A 15933-nucleotide genomic window follows, 5' to 3' on the forward strand; every position below is an offset into this window, starting at 1 on the left:
ATACTACCCAGGGAAAGTAGCTGGACATGGAAAGGAATAAAGGTACCCTTAGATACCCAATTAGGTACTAAATCAGGCCTGAATTTTCTGTTTGTGCCAGGGGAACATTTGAATCTGTTACTAAGCTTTTATATAAAATAGATAACCATAATGAAAAGACTTAAATTGAGCTAAAAACAATTGCCAAACACAAATAGAAAAAAAGGAGGAGACAGGGGTGCCCGGGTGGCTCACTCAGTTAAGTGTTCAACTGTTGACTTCACCTCAGGTCATGATCCCATCATCGTGGGACCAACCCCAATGTGGGGCTTTATACTGAGTGTGGAACCTGCTTAACATTCTTTCTCTCTTTCCCTCTGCCCCTCTCCCACATTCATGCTCTCTCTGTGTCTAAAATAAAAATAAATAAATAAGAAAGAAGAAAGAAAAGAAGTTAAAAGAAGGAAGAAAGAAAGAAAGAGAAAGAAAAAGAAAGAAAAAGGAAAGAAGGGAAGAAGAAAGACAAAGAGGGATAAAACAAATAAATGGGTTATTACATGAGACTGGCTAGTAAGTGGTAAGACAGTTAAATGTCAAATAATGCTTAACATCATGGACTCTTAACTAGGAAGGTCACCATGTCCAATCTCACAGTGTGATTCACTTCAATACCTTGACAAAACCACCGATTTTTTGGTAATCATTTCATTGGTTAAAATTTCAACTTCTTCTCAGTTAATTTGTTTCAATGTTGCACATCGACAAAGTTCTTTCTTTTGTTGATCCTTATTCTTTTTCATAGGACTGTTGTTTGTTCTCTGGAGCAGTACCTAGTGATTTTTTTTTTTTTTTTTAAATATACATAACCCTTTGCGTATGTGAAGATGGCCACCAGGGTATTTCTTTAATACTCTCTCTTTTTTTTTTTTTTTTTTTTTTCCTCATCATCTAAATTTCTTCAACTGTTTAATTTATTAAGCAGCCTTAAGTCCTTTGAGAAGACTTCTCTCCCCTACCCCACCAACACTGTATATTTTAGAGAAATGATGAGATCCTAATGGCCAAAATCCTTAGATATGGATGGAGTGTTGACTTGCCTATGAATTTAACTTCAAAACCAGTTGCTTAATCAGTTCATCACAAAGACACAGACTGGCTCATAAAACAACAGATGAGTGAGCACACAATAAAATCAAAGCTGCAAAAGGCCATTAAACACTAAAGATATATTGTAAAGTAGAACTTGCTTAGGTAAGAACTTCCTGCCCAGTGCCATGCCATGATGATTAATGTGTGCATATGTGAACTTTATGAAAAAGATAATGAATTGATTGTGTTCTTAAATGATGCCATTTTAGACCTGTTTGGCTTCCTCTCCTCCCTTGGGAATCAACTGACCACACTCTGTTAGTTTAAACAAATGAACATTTAATGATGGCCATTCTGCCAACCAAGTTGGGGAAAATTAAATCATTTATCAAGGGAAAAAGAAAAATAGTAAGGGGCGTCTGGGGAAAAGGTAAAGACCTATAGTTATCAGGAAGGAGAGGGTGCCACAGATACTGATTAAAATATAATAGAGGAGGGCCTTAGGCTTGTTTTCAAACTTTGGTTTCTTCCTATTTTGGTATCAGGAAGCTTATTTTAATCACATCATAAGTCTTTCTGATTTCTTAAGACAACCTTCTTTGGCAACTCTAATTTTCACACTAGCTCCTGTGAACACATCATCTTCTTCTTGGTGGTCATCCAATGGATTGTGAATGATAGTAATATAATTAGGGAATCTATAAGTAGAAAATAGAATTCAAAAGCCATTTGTGACAATAGACTAAAGTCTACCTTGGTAATATATCTAACATTTAACAAACAACCCATTAATATTAATAATATTAATGTTAATATTAATAGTATCAGGAATTATTAATATTATTAATCCAATAATATTTATTGTACTTAGTACTATTCTAATAACTGAGGGAAATACAAGGAAAATACAAGTCACAATCTGTGTCCTCGGGAGCTTATAAAATTTTAAGAAGAGAAAGCATGTGCCTAATATATATATTGTATTATAGATTATTATATTAATATTTATGTATTTCATGTTAACATATTCTATATGTTTAACGCATTTATTATACACACACACACACACACACACATATATATACACAAAATGACCTGAGTGTTATAATGAGATCTATAGATGAATAAAGTATATTGAAAAGTGTTTTTTTTTATTTTTTTAAATATTTATCCATTTTTGAGAGAGAGAGAGAGAGAGCACAAGCAGAAGCAGGAGCAGAGAGAGAGGGGACACAGAATCTGAAGCAGACTCCAGGCTCTGTGTCAGCACAGAGGCCAATGCGGGGCTCAAACCCACGAACTGTGAGATCATGACCTGAGCTGAAGTCGGATGCTCAACCGACTGAACCACCCATGTGCCCCGAAAAGTGGTTTTAAGAGGCTGAGAAGGAAACCAGTCAGTTTTTCTGGGTGATTTTATTATTTATATTATTGTTCCTTAAAGCCAGCATGAATTATGTATATTTGATTTATTTGTGTATTTATAATAATAAACACATAATTGATAAAGAGTAACAAATCTTTTCAGCATAAAGGTATACCATCTGATAGAGGTTTCCACTCTAGTACAGTCATTGTGCTCACACTCTGAAGATGACAAGGAAGACCAGGTAAATAGATAGGGAAGGGAATATTGAAAGATGAGTGCAATTTGAAGACCTTTTCTGGAAAGTGATGATGTATCACCTTCAGCTGAGCAAAAATGGTAGGTGTAAAAATTCCCTTAGAAAGTTTTCTCAGGTTTTTTATGTACTGACCTCTCATGTGCCAATCACATATTTCCTGTGAATAAGGCAGCTTGAATGCCAACTGTAAAGCCACATTTAGGTCCTTTAACTGTTGGACTTATCCATGGTCTTGCTTTTATGAGTAGCTGGCTATAAGAGGAAGGGAATAAGGTTTGGACTAAGCTGAAAGGTGTTTTACTATTTACCATGTATAGAATGAGCAGAGAAAGCTTTGAGAATTGTTTAGAGGGAGACCATAGTACAGCCCTAGTGGGAAAACGTTAACATTAACTAAATAGTAAAGCCAAGAGAAGCTAGAACTTGGAAAGGATATAGGACAAAACAAAAAGAGAAAACTAACAAAACCATGTCAAGTACAAGAGTTGAGGGTATCCAAACACATAAAATAAATCTAAGCAATGTTGGAATTCTCTGTCAAAGATGCCCCAGAATGTTCTCCCATGTTTCCCTTATGAGCAACCAGCCAGTTATTACAAGGGTGTGGTGTGTTTTCAAAGGAACCAAAAGATGCCAAATGAATTTTAAAGGATCTATACTTGTTTCTCCATAAGAAAAAAAAAGTGTATTAATATCTGCTTGCTTATCTTTTAACATACTATATACTCAGGTAAGTAGAGTATAAAGACAATACAAGAGAAAACAATATATTAACATTATTTATTGCAACTATATTTATAATATGAAAATATTGGAAACATCTTTATAGTCAACAAAAAGGAAAATATCTAAGAAAATTATGGAATAGGCCCACAATGCAAGTCTCAAGATTAACATATTTAAAGTGCATGTTACAATATGAAAAATATTATTCATCTAGGACAAGAATTAAAAAAAATTTAATCCTTATTTATTTTTGAGAGAGAGACAGAGACAGAGTGAAAGTGGGGGAGAAACAGAGAAAGAGAGGGAGACACAGAATCCAAAGCAGGCTCCAGGCTCTTAGCTGTAAGAATTTTTTTAAATATACACTTCTTTTCTTCCTTAGAGCGTCTCTTAAATGAATAGAGTAACACTTATAACAGCATGGTTATTATAGATGAATATTTTCCTCCCATATAAAATTTCAAATTTCTTGTTGGCAGGGATGTCTTACTCATCTTTCTATCCATCTTACAGGGCTGACTATGTTTGTTACACTGGACTAAATTGAACAGTTGAGAATGCAAGAAATGAAGGGTGTTATGTTACAATATTGGTAATCTACTTTTACTTCTAGATTTTATTATATTTTTTATCATAGTCTGTTAAAAGCTATCTGGTTAGATTTCTTTGCTGGTATCTTTACTTGTATTACACCAGAAGTCAAAGGGGAAAGTTTTTTTCAGAGATATAAATGATCTTTTATTAGTTTTTGGATATGGAAGTCACCTAAGGATTGATCAGTTTTTGTTCCCTTGGAAGACCCATTTGGCCACATTTTTACAACTGTGCTTCTGAAATAGAGTGTGAGACAAGGAGAGGTGGGTGATAACCAAAATCACTGGAAAGGTTTTTCAATGGGCAGAGGAGAACTGAAGAAAGACAAAGCAACAAAGAAAGATGAGAAACACTTAAAGAACTAGAGATCCTTCCAGTCTTTGCCAGAACCAATTTGTCAAGTTCATCCCCACGCCTTATGCTCATTCCAGCTCTGTCATATCTCCCTGACCCAAGATGGCTGCCCCATAGCCACTGTAGTCTTCCAGTGGCCACTTCCCCTTTCTGTGTTTGAGGACTGCCTTGGCTGTCAATGTGAGACTGTTTCTACTTCCTTGGTTTCTACTTCTTTGTTTTTCAAATGACTTGGAAGAAATTCAGAGTTCTATCATTTACTTTTACATCCCAATCTATCTTAGATATATATTACCAATACTTATTCCTCTATTATTCAAGGGAAGAAAATGATTGTTCCCACACAGAAGTTTTAGAGGAAACTCCCACCACACTGTACTGTCATATCAGATAATCATTTAATCACTGACTAAATCTAAGACACTGAGATTAGAGAATTCAAGAACTCTGGGAGACTTTAAAAACCTTTCCAAATTAAGTATTTATTGTTACTTCAATGCTTTCTTGCTACTTAATTTTCCTGAGTCTCATTTTAGGAGAAATTTGCTCCTTTAGCCTTGCACACTTCATCTCAATCAATACGCTATTCTCCCTAGAGGTCCCAAATTATTCTTTTCAAATGTCTTTTTTATCTACCCTTGGAAACAACACAAGCAAATGGAGTCTGACTTCCAGCTGTCAAATCAAGTGTTGAGGCAAACCCTGTGAGCGCGAATCATTCCATCTTGCCTTGTTCAATCTGGGTAATGTGGCACCGTCCCAAAACCTCCCCTACCACCAAGAGAGAGAAAGGAGTGAAAGACAGATTGTATAATTCTCAAAAGTTGGAAAATTTGTTTATTTTTTTAATTATACATTATTTGTTCATACATAAACTATTACCTAAATAGTGAATCCTTGCCTATGTTCCTTGGAAGTCTTTGGTAAATCAGGGTTAAGATTTGGAAATAGGGTATTTTAAGTGGGTTACCTTTTTTGTTGTTGTTGTTAAGAATTCAACTCAGACTTCCCTATAATTCCATCCCTAGAAATCCATACCCTGGAAAATGTGGTAGCAAGGTTTCTCTGATTCTTTAAGGGACAAAACCTTCCTGGTTGAGATAGGCTAATATTCAAAACGTAAGTTGTTGATCACATTGTTGACTATGGTAGGAAAAAAAATCTGTTTTCAAAGCAACGTTATTTGGAAATCTTAGGGATCATTTTAGACGTGTTACTTATATGTTGGCTTATATGTAGCCTCTGTTCAAAACAAAATTATATTTCCTTTGAGGCCTAATTTCAAGGCAGTTTTTTTTAAATGTTTATTTATTTTTGAAAGAAAGAGACAGAGTGTGAGCAGGAGAGGGGCAGAGAGAGAGAAGGAGACACAGAATCTGAAGCAGGCTCCAGGCTCCGAGCTGTCAACATAGAGCCCAATGCAGGACTCTAACTCATGTACCGCAAGATCCTGACTGAGCCGAAGTCAGATGCTTAACCAACTGAGCCACCCAGGCACCCCTCAAGACAGTTTAATTAATTTTTCACACACACACACACACACACACACGGTTGTTATTTTTTCATAATTGAACCTAATAGCTTATGTCTCCCTGCTTTATGTGAAGGTCCAATTTCTCCCCTTTCTGTGTAGCTCCCAGAGGATCCTATACTATGCAAGGTGCAAAACAAACAAAACCCCTTCACTTTTGCCCTGATGATAATCGTGGAGTGGCAGTGATGATGTTGTTGGAAGTTTTTAAAACAAAAATACCTAACCAGGTTCAGAGACATTACCCAGATATGTCTTATGTGCTTTCCATAGTACATTCAATTGTTTTTAAACAAGGTGGTAAAACAGTGAGAGCTACTCCTGATTTTCCATCCTCTACTGTCCCAAATCCTCAGACTCCATCAAAGTGCACCTTGAGCTCCACCTCCCACATTGTGTTCCCCACTGGTGCCAATCTTCCAGCTAACTCCATTTCCCCTTTGTAAACGCTCGATGTGCTGACCTATTTAAAAATATAACTCAGGTGCCTGGCGAACCATGATGCCTGCCAGCTCTTCAGATAAAGAGGATCCACTTATTAATCTGCTCTGTCTCCATCTGCCCGCTCAATTGGGATTGACTGCTTGCTGTCCAGACTGATACCAGGCAAATCTGATTGAGGACAAGAATCTCTTTGTACGTTTCCCCCACTGATACGGCACAACAGGTCTGTTGCAGCCAGGGAGTTAAGCTGATGTGACATGATGTCAGATGGCCTGCCATTGTACGTCAGAAATTAAAAAGAAAATATTCTTTCAAACTGGAATTCCTTATGTGATTTTTATTTCCTTGGGCTTTGAGCAGATTGAGTATTGAATTGCTTGACTGGAGCCCATGGATAATTTAATACCTGCAACATTCGTCCCTGGGTGAATTTCAGCCACATTTGACTTGTTCAGCATGGCATCTCAGTTCTAACCATTTCATGGAACTCTTGTAAATATTGATTGATGAAATCCCAAAGAAATACTTTTTCTAGCTCTGATTCTGAAATGCTCCAGAAGGAAAGACTTGATCTCTGTTTTCGTCCTTCCTGCTCCATATCTAGTGGTGTGAAAAGTAAATAAAAATTTTGGACCCTCTTTTAGCCTTCTCAAATTAAAACAGTCAATTCTTACAACTTGAGAAAGAAAGTGGTGTGGTTTGATCCATCAAGGTAGGACTGAATAAAAACAACAAACAAGTAAGCAAGAATAGCAAACAAATAAGCTCAAACCATATCAGTGGAATCAAAATATTATGGATTATTTCCTGGGAAGCTTTTGGAGTCCCTCAATAGGAGTCTTGACTACATAAAGTTAACTCTCCAGAGGAATGTAAACATAGGAGATATATATATAAGCACTAAATGGTTAGCGTCTCATGCACATAGTATTCAGATTATAGTATGTGTTTGTGCTTTTGTTGAAAAGGTTAGGTAGAACTAGCCTTAGGTCACACCTAGAATCAAAACTGAATGCCTTATAAAATTTCTAAACACCATTTATTAATAAAAAATCAAGAAAGAAAAGAGACAGACAGGTAAGAGTTAAAGATCTTACAGGAATTCATGTTCAGTAGCAAAGAACAAAATATTATCACTTTCTTAATATTCAGCTTTTACTATTTAGTCAAGGCTAATCATTTGTTAATTTGTGTAAGCTCCCGTGCTTAAAGATTCACCTCTGAATGAAATATGTGGCTGATCCTTACTCTTTATTATAAATTAAACAGTATAAAATGTAAATACTATTGTAGAAAATAAGATCTCATTCATTCAATGTAAATAACACTGAATAAATTCATATTGACTGGCTTCTCTTTGATATGCAGTTGTGATGAGAGTGTATGTGTGCATTTATGTGTATTTGTGTTGAACTGTGTATATGTGAACATGTAAAGTATATGAAGCACTGGCGGGAAAAAGAACTTGGTTAAACAGATAAAAGAGAGTAGCCTGCTACAATAAGCTTTTTAAAAATCAAGAAATTCTCGTGGGGTACCTGGGTGGCTCAGCTGGTTGAGTGACTCTTGATTTCAGCTCAGGTCATGATTTCGCGGTTCCTGGGATGGAGTCCCATATCTAGCTTTGCACCGACAGTGCAGAGATTGTTTGGGATTCTGTCTCTCCTCGCTATATTCCCCTCCCTGCACTGGTGCTGTATGTCAAAATAAATAAATAAAAGTAAATAAATAAATAAATAAACATTAAAAAATAAATTCTCCTAACAGTGAAAGAAGTATATTATAGATTATTTCCTTACATTTCTTTGCCATAAATATTTTAGATAAAAATATAAGAAGAAACACAAATCCACATTATAATTAGTGAAAGAAAACAATTCTGTTTGCTTTGTTTTGTTTTTTATTAAGGTATAATAAGGTGTACTATGTAGTAATTTGATATTTGTATATATATTTGATCGATTATCAAATGTTAACTAAACTTACTAACTTACAGTAAGTTTAGTTAACATCCGTCACTATACATAGTTAGAAAACTTTTTTTCTTTTCTTTATTCTCTTTATTTTTCTTTTTTAATTGAGAGAGAGAGGGAGAGAGCATGAGCAGGAGAGAGGGGCAGAGAGAGAGAGAGACAGAGACAGAGAGACAGAGAATCCCAAACAGGCTCCACACTCAGCACGGAGCCCTATGCAGGGCTCAATCCCACGATCCTGAGATCATGAACTGAGCCAAAATCAAGAGTTGGATGCTCAACTGACTGAGCCACCCATGTGTACTTACAACGTTGGTTTTTTTTTCTTATATAGAGAACTTTTAAGACCCACTCTCATAACTACTTTCATATATGCCATACAGTATTAACTATAGTCACCATGTTCTACATTTCATCCCCATGACTTATTCATATTATAACTGGATATTTGTACCTTTTGGTTTCACTGCTTCACCTCCACCCCAGACAATAGCACTCTGTATTCTACATCCATAAGCTCGGGTCTTTTTGTTTTGTTTCATTTTGATTTTGTTTGATTTTTTAGATTCCACATATGAAGTTATTTGTCCTTTTCTGTCTGATTTACTTCATACTTAGCCTAATGCCCGCGAGGTCCATCCATGGTGTTGTAAATGGCAAGATATTTTTATGGGTGAATACTATTCCATTGTATATATGTACCACAATTTATTCATTCATTTGTCAATGAAAATTTAGAGTGTTTCTATGTCTTAGTTATTGTAAATAATTCTGCAATAAAAATGGGGGTACAGATTCTTTTTGAATTAGGATTTTCATTATCTTCAAACAAATACCTCAGAAGCAGTATGCTGGATCATATGGTAGTTCTATTTTTAATTTTTTAAAGAAACTCCATACTGGTTTCCTTAGAGGATGCACCAATTAACATTCCCACCAACAGTGCACAAAGGGTTTGTTTATTCTGTATCCTTGCCAACACTTGTTTCTTTGTGGGTTTTTTTTTTTTTTGTCTTTTTAATAATAGCCATTATAACAGGTATGAGGTGATATCTCATTGTGATTTTGGCTTGCATTTCCCTGTTTAAATCTCATCATATTGATTGAAAATTTACTTGGCTATTGAGTTTCCTTATCTCCATAAATCCATATCCATTTTTCTCTAATCTAGAGTCGAAAAGATACTCCATTCAAATGCATATTCTTTATACTAAACAGATGTTGGGTCATGTATTCTTGGACCTTTCCTGGATGAATTAAACTGAACAGAGAAAACATGGAAGAAAATTACCCTTTAGAGTGTTACCTAAAGTCATGTACCCAAAGTCCACTCCAAGTATGCAGCTTTTTGTTTGTTTTCCTGTGGGAGGTGAGTCAACAGAGAATACCCAGTGAAAATAATATCAGCCCCCAGCTGAAGGGAAAAAAAAAATCACAAAAACAAGGTCAGATGGGAGAAGTCACATCACTGGGATCATGGAATTCTACAAGTTCTTCAGGAAAGCAAAAACATCTATGACCAAGAAAGAGCATTTAGAATGCTCTATAGGTTAAAATTATTCATGTTATAAACTATGAAAATGCACAAAAATATGTAGGACACAAAAAACTACTTGTATTTTTTAGGATGAAGTTAAAATATGGTATGATGTTAATTACAGCATCCAAAAGTACACAACTTCATCTGTTTTGTCTTACATGCCACACAAGATTATGCACCTTGACACTCAATAAGAATCAAAGGCTGACATGAAGGACTTAACATGGCAAGTTTCTTTTGAAGGCAGGGATGTACCAATTTTCTTTTTAATTTATTTTTTAATGCTTATGTATGTTTGAGAGAGAAAGAGAGGGAGAGAGAGAGCAGGAGCAAGGGAGTAGCAGAGAGAGAGGGACACAGAATTTCAAGCAGGCTCCAGACTCTGAGTTGTCAGCAGAGAGCCCCTATAGGGGGCTCGAACTCACCAGCCGTGAGATCATGACCTGAGCCAAAATCACATGTCAGACGCTTAACAAACTGAGCCCCCCAGATGCCCCAAGGACATACTAATTTAAGTCAGATAAATGAAACATGATTTTTCATTTATTTTTCTTTTTTTTAATATTTATTTTTTTGGAGGGAGAGCGCAATCAGGGGAGGGGCAGAGAGAAAAGGCCAGAGGATCTGAAGTAAGCTCTGTGCTGACAGGCTGACAGCAGCACACCCCATGTGGGACTTGAACTCCAGAACCGTGAGATCATGACCTGAGTGGAAGGTGGACGCTCCACCAACTGAGCCACCCAGGCGCACCGAAACCTAATTTTTAAAATAAATCTAGAGAAAAGTTTATTTCTCAGACTCTTAAGAAATGGGACCACTGAAAACATGTAAAGGTTATTTCCTAGAGAGGGAGTGGGAGAGAGAAAAATGAGAAAATAAAGGTTGTCCATTATTAATTTGCCATTTGCATCAAGAAAAATGTTTGCAGGCAAATTTGCTTGTATTCTAAACTGAATATTTTTCTCATCCAGATTGCAATAGTCTTTTTTTTTTTTTTTCAAATTATGTTTCCTTCTTATCAAAAAGCTTTCTTGAAGTCAATCAAGGTGGGAGGCCAGAAAGTTGATAAGGAGGTCATTACAACAACTCATGGAAGATATAAAACAATCCATTTCAAAGAGTGGGGACTATTTCCTATCAACATTTGCAATATGAGTGATTATTTAGCAATTCCTCTTCCCCTTTTCCTCTCTTCTTATCCCCATATGCTCCGTAGTAGAAAACTTTGACCTTGCTAAGAGAAATAATAACATAACACATCTGCACCATCCGTGTGATTAATACCGCCCTCTGAAAAGAGCACCTCAACTGGCAAAATACAACTAAAATGCATGAACACACCGAGGAACTCTTTGCCTTGTTCACCTTCTTTCTAAATAATTCATCAGTTTAATGATAATGACATTCAAATATCATAATTACAGCCGACTCTTTAAAAAACATCAATTCCGGGGCCAAAAAAGGAGTAACCTGCCCCCACTTCTTTTCTCACCATTAGCTGTTAATGCCAAAATATGATCTTTATTCATTTCACTGACATAATATAAAACCAATGTAGATTTCCCATTTTTCATAAAATTTTCATCTGCACTATTAGTGTCACTGATAGCAGACTGCAAAGTGTTGTTAAGCTACAAGATGGAAGACACTGCGAAAACCTCAGCATGTTAAGAAGCCATAAAATTTTATTCAGTTCATTTACTGCTACAGTCCAGTAACCCTGTAGTAAGAGTGTGCTATTTTTATTGTGTATTTATTTAAAGGTTGAATATTTTGTTCCCTGGACTAGACGTCTAACCGAGTTAATCAGGACTCCTCATACGCTGCGTTGTATTCTACTTTGGGGTTTATCATCTCCTTGAAAGTGTTTTTGTATTTTGGTGGTTGGGGAAGAGATGACAACAGAATATTGCGAACAAGCTTAGCTATGGATAGGGGGTCACATTTGTGCTCAGAATTCAACCACCAGTGTATGGGCTTCATGTGATGCTTAGGAGAAAGATTTGCTTGGCCCTCCTCTTTTTTCCATCTTCGGTCTCTTCCCAAGCAAATCTCGGGGCAGACTGCAGTGAAGCACAATGTAATAGACCTTGTGCTGGTTGGTCTGGCAGGTGGCCAGAGTGCTTGACTGCTCACACAATCTTGCAGAAGTCAGCCACATTTTGCATTTATTGTTTTGCTAGGATGTCTCAGCAGTTTGACATAAAGAGGTAAGATCTTTTTTGAATAGCGTGGTGCAGAACCTGTTTTAGGTCTACTCATGAAACCATAGCCATCTAGAGCCGGCTTGTCTGTATTCATATCAAGTTATATCGTATCATATCATCATATCATATCATATATCATATCATCATTATGTGAAAGTTGCAGCATGAAGACACAGGGTGCTCTGTGTATCAGTTTTGCCAATATATGGGATGTATTTCAATATCCCAGACTTCTCTGACCACAAACAATGACAGCTACACCAGCGATAATTCCACTATGAAAACAAAATTGTCAAGACAGAAAGGAGTGTAAAAGGGGCAGTTGTTCCTACCGGTCTCTCCCTTAGGGCCGGGGTGTTGGTTGCACTAGGCTTAGCCAACTCCCAGGAAACCCATTACTGTGCAGATTCACTTAGGCCCCAGGAGTACCTGTTTCCTACTCAGTCCCAATTAAAGGCCACATGGAAACTCCAGGTGCAGTAAATAGATAAACTAGCAACAAAAACTACAATAGCAAACAGGCCAGACAAATGATCTACAACATCCATAATACATTCTCGCTGTGTCTGTGACTTGTTAGGAACCTAGAAGACAAGCCTGTCCTTACTTGGTCCCCTCATCTATAATACAGGCTGATAAGGGAACCTATGCCAGTTGCAGTGTTTTCTCTTGAAAGTGCAAAATATGGGATTGATAAAAGCAAAGTGTGCATTTTTAAAGGCACATGAGAGAGAGATTTAAATCACCTGAGATAGTCTGTATTTATTCATTCCAAAGAGGTACAAAGGCTCTGTCTGGGTAGCATTAAAGAGTAAAGGTTCAAAAGGAATATGTGAGAGTCCCCTGGAGACTGGAAACATAAGAATGCATTAAAATGAGAAGGAGAGAGTGTCCCAAAATAGCCAAATAATGACTATTCGTAGTTACTATCTTGTTAGCATCGATTGTGGAATATTTGAGGGCCTGGGAGAATCAATGTATATGGTAAACAATCACCTCCTAAACTGAAATGTCAGAGATACGATACAGAATAATGAATATAAAATCTAGACAAAACTAATGACCAAACAAGATAAACAAATTAAAGCAGATAAGCCACGAAGGGTGAGTGACTAACGATTCAGTTAAGCATAATCCCAGTGAAAACCTGTCCATTTGAACAGCCTTTGCCGCGTCGTATCAACACAGGCTGACAGCTGAGCCCCGCATGCCTCCCTTTAGCTTCTGAGGTATGAAATCTGGGCTATGGATGTGAGATGCAGGAGCCAGGTATTCAGGCAGTGGTGGGAAAAACCATTTCCAGATTCTACAATTTCATGATCATCCATCTATCATTCTGAGAGACAAAAGGTTATGTTTTTCTCCTACTATGCACCTGGTGTAGAGGTCTTGCACTCAGACTCCCCCTAAAAATGATTTCCAAACTGTTGTTTTTTTCTTTTTCTTTACCCTTTTTGGTTTGTTGTTTTTGGCTTGCTTTAACATTTTTTAAAGGGTGCTAGAAGCCTTACATGATATTTCTCAATTCTGTTTCTTTGTGCACCTTGCCATTATGCTATTCTGAATTGATCTGTGAACCTTTCCTTATAGCTATATGAGTCAGTAGAGATGGGCTGTGGATGAATCTCACTGGACATGGGTCAACATTGTTTTGAAATAAAAGGAGCCAGCATGGTTTTTTGGTATACCCCATCACAGGAAAAGCAGGGCTTCCACGCTTCAGTCATTTAACCACCCCTTATATCTCAAAAGAGCAATATTAGACAAAACTGAGATGTTGACACAATCTGGTCTCCACAGTATCTTCCCACCTCCCCTCCCTTCCTCTGTGGGTGTCTTGGTGACTTGTGTTCTTTACCTGTAACTTCCACTATTTTCCTCCCCACCTCATGCCTTTCTTCATTGTCATAACCATCCCAAAACTGACCTGTTGAGGGTCTCATTTCATAAGAAATTTCCTTGAAATAGGTGCTGTCACAGTGGAAAAGTTCTCACATTAATTGAAAAATGTGTGGATAATGACGTGAGACCATTTCTCTTCTTAAGGATATTGTTTTTAAACAAGATTCTCTCCCTTATACAGATACAGATATAAGCAAATTATATATATATGAATATATATCTTAGATTTAGATATAAACAAATTTGTATTTAATGGTGGAAATTTCAGATACAGTGGTATGCAAGCAGGAGGAAGCTATTTTTTTTTAATTTAATGTTTATTTTATTTTTGAGAGAGAAAGAGAGAGAGAGAATGAATGGGGAAGGGGCAGAGAGAGAGGGAGACACAGGCTCTGAAGCAGGCTGCAAGCTCTGAGCTGTCAGCACAGAGCCCCACGCGGGACTCAAACTCATGAACCATGAGATCATGACTTGAGCTGATGTCAGACGCTTAACTGACTGAGCCACCCAGGAACCCCATGGAAGGAATGTGTTTAGATCAGAGATACTTATCTGCACACATGTGGGGAAATATCTACTCTGGCTACAAATAGGACTTGTCCAACATGATGCTCTGTGAACTTTTATTCTCACCTTTTTTTTTTTTTTAATAACCTAGGAGTTACAAAGGAGTAAGAATTTTACTTAGTAGCTTCAGCAGCAGGAAACTTTAAATTATAAAATTTAGACAGTAAATAAGTATATCATTTATAATTTTCTAGTTTGACATTGTTCTAGCAATTTCATAATCAGATATGATTTGAAATCTTTCATATTTGGCTGTGAAATAGAGAGATAACTATCCTCTATCTCGTTACTTATGTGCATCTGCTGGGTGTTATATATATGATGTGGATCGTCTAATTAGAAAAGGAGTTACAGGGGCGCCTTGGTGGCTCAGTTGGTTGAGCATCCAGCTTCGGCTCAGATCATGATCTCATGGCTGATGGGTTCGAGTCCCGTACTGAGCTCTGTGCTAACAGCTCAGAGCCTGGAGCCTGCTTTAGATCTATGTCTCCCTCTCTCTCTGCCCCTCCCCCACTTGTGCTCTGTCTCTGTCTCTCTCGCTCTCTCAAAAGTAAATAAGCATTAAAAAAATTTTTAAAGAAAAGGAGGTGCAAAATTTGTCCCTCACTTTACTCAAAGTGATCAATGACATTCCCTTGGTCCTAGGAGGCATTCAGGTCAGCCTCAACTTGTCGGCCATCACTATGCATAAGAAAATTAGCATATAATTTCTCTTAACAAGTCCAAGTGGCATCTGTGCCACTAATAAGTCTGCTGTACCTACATTAACACGTTGGGCCAAGTAGAAAAGTTAATACAGAAGCTTAAGGAGCAAGTGACCTGGCTTTCTAAGGTAGACTCTAATGGCCTGATCTGTGTTTAATTGGTTGGGAACAAGAACTTGGAGATACGGTTCAGGGTCAAATATTGCAGACTGACACCATCGTCCTGCCTGGGATCCTGTTGGATTCCTGAATTAAATGCTGTATGACATGAACTGAGCTGATTTGGCCCCAGCCTCTGTCAGATTATTCAAAGTGGTCAATGGAGTGGCCTTCTGATGGAAAGATTTTCCAAAAGCCAAGATGATATAAAAATAAGGGGTACCTATTTAGGGGAGACTTATTTGCTTACATATTTATCTCACATATTTCTGCATGTGTAATGAGCAAACACACTGAGTGCCTCTGTTCTGGATTATCTTTTCAAGGATGTCTGTATAGTGAACTATTTTGGAAGACAGAGGTGGTATCTCCCTCCAGAACAAAGAACAAGTCTTCTTATTGCCTGGGAAGACAGAGATAGTGTTTCCTTCCAAAGCAAAGTGCAGTCATGCTTCCTGCCCAGTATAATAAAGATAATGTCTCCCTCTGGGGCTGAGGGCAGACTTGCTTAATGTCCATTATAAAAGACTTGGCTTCTG

The sequence above is a fragment of the Panthera leo genome, chromosome D3 (genome assembly GCF_018350215.1).
Source record: "Panthera leo isolate Ple1 chromosome D3, P.leo_Ple1_pat1.1, whole genome shotgun sequence".
NCBI lineage: Eukaryota > Metazoa > Chordata > Mammalia > Carnivora > Felidae > Panthera > Panthera leo.